The sequence below is a fragment of the Crocuta crocuta genome, unplaced genomic scaffold (genome assembly GCF_008692635.1).
Source record: "Crocuta crocuta isolate KB4526 unplaced genomic scaffold, BGI_CrCroc_1.0 scaffold737, whole genome shotgun sequence".
NCBI classification, from domain to species: domain Eukaryota; kingdom Metazoa; phylum Chordata; class Mammalia; order Carnivora; family Hyaenidae; genus Crocuta; species Crocuta crocuta.
The window spans coordinates 1,141,321-1,147,593 of record NW_027527804.1 but is presented as its reverse complement, the minus strand read 5'-3'; the positions used below and the strand labels follow the sequence as shown (position 1 = coordinate 1,147,593).

The following is a 6,273-nucleotide window of genomic DNA, read 5'->3' as shown; positions in this document are numbered from 1 at the left end:
TGCCGAGCCCCAGGCAAGAGCAACATGGACGCACTGCCATGATTAATTCTAGATAATTCTTTCTATTCAAATATATTCTCTCTTTTTTCATTCGTAACCTTCCACTCTGCTGGTTGGGGCACTCTGGTCACTGGTTTGCTTAAACAGTCACATTTAATTCATTCTGTAGATGGACATTCAACACCTCCACCGCTACCTTTTTCTCTCTCTCTCTCTGGAGTAATCAGACTATATAGTTTCTCTGAGTAGCATCTTCGTTTCTTTCTCCTCACCTCTAAACATATTCTACGATTTCTCTTTCTGAATCAAGCCTCTTAAACTCTCTGCCTGGTCATTTCATTTCCCATTTTGCTTCCTCCCCACCCTGTCATTTCTGTCTTTGTATATGCTCTTGCATCAGCACTGCATACTCCCTGCTCTTTATTTGTAGCTGGGAATTCTGGTTTTATGCCTTCAGACTGCCCTTTGTCTTTTGGGTTTTTTCTTTCTTCTTTTCTTTTCTTTTTTAATTTTTTATTAATTTTAATTTTTATTATTTGTCTTACCTCCTTCTACTTTTTCTTTTTTGTTTTGTTTTTTGTCCCTTCCTTTTTTTCTTTTTCTTTTTCCCTTTCAGTTTGTGTGTTTGTTGGATTTGTCTCCGCATTTGTGTACCTTTGTTCCCTATGTGGTTGTGTGTCTGTTTTCTTTTCCAGGGCTACCCCAAGAAACAAGCCACAGTACACAGGGTGAAGAGTCCCAAATACCACTACGAGTAGGGAAATAATGTAACCAAAGTCTCAACAAGAGAAACCAAGAGATACATTCAAAGAACACTTCCTGAACGGACAATTCAAAGGGCCATCTTTAATACAGCAGCACCCGCAGGGGTAGAGTGCAGAACAAGCTTTTAAAATTAACAGGAGATAGAAAGCAAAACAAAATGACGAAACAGAAGAACTCTCCTCCAAAGAAATTCCAGGAAGAAAGGACAGCTAAAGAACAACTCAAAACAGATCTAAGCAACAGAACCAAACAAGAATTTAGAACAATAGTCATAAATACTCGCCGGGCTTGAAAAAGGCATGAATGACATCAGAGAAACTATTGATACAAAGACTATGGAGCTTAAAAATAGTTATGATGAATTAAAATATGCTATAAATGAGATAAATAATAAAATGGAGGTGTCCAAAATCGGATTGAAGAGGCAGAGAGGAGAATAAGTGATTTAGAAGACACAATTATAGAAAAAGAGAAAGCTGAGAAAAAGAGAGATAAACTGATCCAGGAACACAAAAGGAGAGTTCGAGAGCTCAGTGATACAATCAAACAGAACAATATACATAGCATAGGAATTCTAGAAGAGGAAAAGAGAGGGAAAGGTGCTGAAGGAGTCCTTGAACAAATTATAGCAGAGAACTTCCCCAATCTGGAGAAGGAAACAGACATTGAAATCCAAGAGGCACAGAGAACTCCCCTCAGATGTAACTTGAATCAATCTTCTGCATGACATANAAACCACACTGAAATACCACCTTACGCTGGTCAGAGTGGCTAAAATGAACAAATCAGGAGACTCTAGATGCTGGCGAGGATGTGGAGAAATGGGCACCCTCCTACATTGTTGGTGGGAATGTAAGCTTGTGCAACCCCTCTCGAAAACAGAATGGAGGTTTGTCAAAAAATTAACAGAACTCCCCTATGACCCAGCAGTAGCAGTGCCAGGAATTTACCCAAGGGATATAGGAATGCTGATGCATAGGAGCACATGGACCCCAATGTTCATAGCAGCACTCTCCACAATAGCCAAAACATGGAAGGAGCCTAAGTGTCCATTAACGGACGAATGGATCAAGAAGATGTGGTTTAGCTATACGATGGAATACTACATGGCAATGAGANGGGAGAGGGGAAGCGAGGTGATGGGCATGGGGGAGGGCACTTGTTGGGATGAGCACTGGGTGTTATATGTAAACCAACTTGACAATAAACCTTTTAAAAAACTAAATAAATAAAAATAAAATGTTCTGGTATTTTTGACAAACTTCCCCAAATTCAAATTGTAAATGAAGTCTTCTCAACTAATTAGGCTTATTTATTTGGTATGTCAAATTACATCAGAATCATTGTCAAATAAGTGATGATAAACTTTCTTNTATCATCACTTTTAATTCTGATTACTGAAATTTTATGTGTTGCAGAAATAACCAAGTTTGCTTGTCAATTGCATTATAATAAACTCATCAGATTTTTAACCATGGCAAATTATGTCTTTTATCATTTACAGACAGTTATACTTTTATTCAGATACTTTTTCAAAAGCATCCTGCAAATGTGTTTCATCCTGAGACTCATAAAAAAGACTTTCAACAATTCAGCCTGAAGCTGACTCCAGGCTCTGAGCTGTCAGCACAGAGCTGGACGCGGGGCTCAAACTCACGAACTGTGAGATCATGACCTGAGCCGAAGTCGGATGCTTAACCTATCGAGCCACCCAGGCTCCCCAAAACAAATCTACTTATTAAAAAATTTGGTTACCCTTCCTCTATTTGCAATCGCAATGAAACCAGTTATTGTACCAATCCTCTTAACCCTTTTTATCAAACACAAAGGGAACGGAGACCAGATGGGAGTTACCTGCACGGTTACGAAGAGGACAGATTTTGACATCTGTCTGGGAGAGCATTTTTACCCTGGAGGGGAATCAGGGCTCATCATCAAGAATCTTTCTATCACCTTAGGCATGCTCGCCAACAAAACTGCTCTTGTCGTTGTTGCCCAACAAAAAAGAAAATAAACGTGTTAGCCAAGGGAGTGTTTGATAAGCACACTGCTTTGGACTATACCTGCAAAACAGGGTAAGAGAGTGCCAGTGCTAACACAACGTGCAGTGTTTATATAATGCTTCTGATTAAGAACAAACTCATTCAGATAAAATCAGAGAGTAAGCCACTTGGATACGGTAAGTTTCCCCAGAGAGTTCTAGAGAAATTGATTTGGTTTACTGGACTCTTTCCCTGGATTTCTTAAGGGATCAGGTCAGTGTTACAGGGACTAATAAAATTTGGGTTATTTATACTTTACATTAATTAGATAATGTAATAATCAAATATGCTTTCCAATTTTGTTCCAAAACAATGAAAAAAGGAACTGATATTTTGGTCATGCCAAATGTACACGTTAAGCCAAGTACCAGGGAATATTTCTAAAGGGGCACAAAGTTGCTTCACTCCTCAAATCCAGAAACTGTGCCCTTTTGCAGCAGGAAGTAGCCAGAGTGGTCACTGTCCCAACTCCTTCAAGACACAAGAGAAAGTGAAACCATGCCCATAAGGTTAATGAGGTTGAAACTAAAAGGAAATTTAAAGTTTGTTTTTCCGAGACCTGTTTTCTTCCTAATCAGCCATGGTTTCTTTCCAGACCCCACTTGCAAATCCACTAGATGTCTCTGCAGAGGCATAAACTGAAGGTCACAGATATGGTTCCAGTCTGTGAACAAGCAAAGCTCTGCATTCCTTCTCAGAGATAATGATCTCAACACTCAATCCAGTTTATACTGGCTCACAGAGCATGCACCTAGACCCTCACTTTGCCCTATGAGGACCTCCTGAATGCAGGGACCAAATTTTGTCTCCTTTTAGTGGTAAGTCTATACGCCAAAGTGAACATGGGATGTATATTACATGTATGTTTGCCAAATGTGCAAGGTCCATCTATCCTCATTAAGAATCATAAGTCTCCCCACCCTTTTGATCAATATGTATGTATTCCCAGCCACTATGATTATTTAAATGAAAACAAAAGCAACAAAAACCAACCAGAAAACCTTGTCCTGTCCCCCTTTGGGAAGGTGGATTTGAGGCTTGCCCTTCTGTCTCCCTGTTTGGCTGCCTCTTGAATAAACCCTTTCCTTGCTGCATACTCAATGTCTCATGATTGGCTTTGCTGCATGACGGGGCATACAAAATTTGGGTTTGGTTGCAGACCTCACAATTCAATTTAAAACGTGAAGAGGCTCACTATAAAAAGATGTATGCTCTCAGGCAGATTTAGCTGAACACAATCAAGACTATTTTATACTTTTTTGCATTAAGTCTCTGAAATTATAATTGGAAGTAAAAGGTTGGCAAGATAAATCTTTCATGCACAGAAAAACTAAGATTTATACACTTACGCTCATGATTATTGTATATTTTCCAAATCATTGATTGTTCGATTTCATGCCTCAGTCTAGGAAAGTTATGGGGCCCCACAAGTCCTAAACTTTATTCCATTTTTCACCTGATTGTGATCCAGGTTGACTTTCCCGATTATTGCTTTTATATGGTGAAATGCACAATGACAAATTAATCAAGTTGCATTTTACCCATTAGTACATTCAGGGGGGGACTAAGAATAACAGCTTATCTTTTGAATACTTTTTGAAATACCACATTNACTATTTCTGAGAAAGCCATCTTTAAGGAAAAAAGCAGTAAGCTGCTGTCATTATGGTCATAAAGTAACTTACTTTTCGATCTGATTATGTTAACAGGCTTCTGTTATTTAAAACTTTACAGTGTCCACAGTTAACTACAAGCNTAAAAACTAGGTTAATTTAAAAAGAAAATTTATTGGGGTACCTGGGTGGCTCAGTCAGTTAAGCGTCCGATACTTGGTTTCAGCTCAGATCATGATCTCACGATTCGTGAGTTTGAGCACCACTTCAGGTGACCTCCAACCCCGCTTTAGGTGAGTCCCAATTTTCTCTCTGCCCCAAACTCACTTGTGTTCTCTCTCTCTCTCTCTCAAAAACAAAATGAGGTTAACAGCCTCCAATTAAACATGAAGAGTTCAGTTTCTCTACGTTCCCCTTGGAAAATTATTTAAACAGTTTAAAATAATTTTTAAAATGAAAAAGATATTAACCACAATGAAACAGCTGAACGGAGAGAAAGAGGACACTGGATGAGAGCACAACAACATTTTGGAAGACCTAAAGCAAGCGACTAGTGGTAACTGATGGGGAGCCAAGAGAGCTAAAAGCTAACAGCCAACAGAGGACACTGACGAGAGACAAATGGACCCCCTTGAGCCCATGCTTCTGAAGACAGAGATGGGGGATATGCTGCAGAAAGAGTGTTGGCCCTCAGCCTGCTCAGAGGACAGTTCTTCTCCCTGATCCTGCTCTTCCCCAACTGGGGTAAAGATAGGTTTTCTTTTTGGAAAAGCTGACCTAGAGAGACTCTGGACTCCAGGATACTAGGTACAACAGAAGGAGGGAGTAAAGCTGAGAAGAAAAGCATGCTGTGGGGGTAAGAGCTGCCCACCGTGTCCCCAGTTCCATTCCAATTTCCTCTTTTTGGCTACCAGAATAGGCAGTCAGGCTAATATTCTCTAGGCAAGGGACTGAAGAAGTCTTCTTTGCAGGAATGGAATGACTCAAGACACCAACATCTGAATACCCTGTCGGTAAAGCCCAGTAAGCTTTCCAAACAGTATTTTAGTGCCTTATTCTCAAATAGGAATGGAAAGATAAGGATTGCAGATATAGGAGAGGCTGTGACCAAAGCAAGCAGGAAGTGGAACTTGGAGGAGATATGCAATAACAGGAGAAGAATCCTTCATAAAAGGACTCCCTTGAACATCCTCAAAGGAATAAGAGACAACACACTGACTGCATTCATGAAAGAGCAACAGGGTGCTATGAATAGAACATAGAAGAAATGGGGACAAGCTCTTGAAAATTAAAATTCTGATACTGGAAATGGGAAACACAGAAGCCAGAAGACGTGATAAAGTGGAGGGACTCTGGGGGCGCCTGGGTGGCTCAGTTGGTTAAGCATATGACTTCAGTTCAGTCAGACTCCCTCAACAGAAGGAGGGAGTAAAGCTCAGTAAAGGAGGGAATAAAACTCAAAGATCATGAGTTCGAGTCCCACATCAGGCTCTGTGCTGACAACTCAGATCTTGGAGCCTGCTTCAGATTCTGTGTCTCCCTCTTTCTCTGCCCCTCCCCACTCATACTTTGTCTCTCAAAAATAAACATTAAAAATGTTTTGGAGGGACTATGCCAGAATGTGAAACAAAAAGGATTAGATAGAAAACAAAAGAAAAAAAAAAGATAATAAAACCAGAGGGTGAAGGCAGGAGGTCAAACAGTCCCAGAAACATAGTTCCAGATAAAGGCACACACGCAGAACTTGGATGGGGAAAAAGTATAAAAAGAAGAGCAAGAAAACAAAACAAAACAAAAGATAAATGGATATTTCCCAGAACTGAAGGGCAGAGATCTCTAGGTTGAAGGGGCCT

At 40.0% G+C, this 6,273-nt stretch overlaps 1 protein-coding gene across 2 annotated transcripts in view; it reads right to left on the bottom strand.

Annotated features, from left to right (window-relative positions):
* ACSL4 (acyl-CoA synthetase long chain family member 4) overlaps positions 1 to 6,273 on the bottom strand; it is a 50,087-nt gene that overhangs the window by 8,567 nt on the left and 35,247 nt on the right. The gene's annotated exons all lie outside the window — the stretch shown is intronic.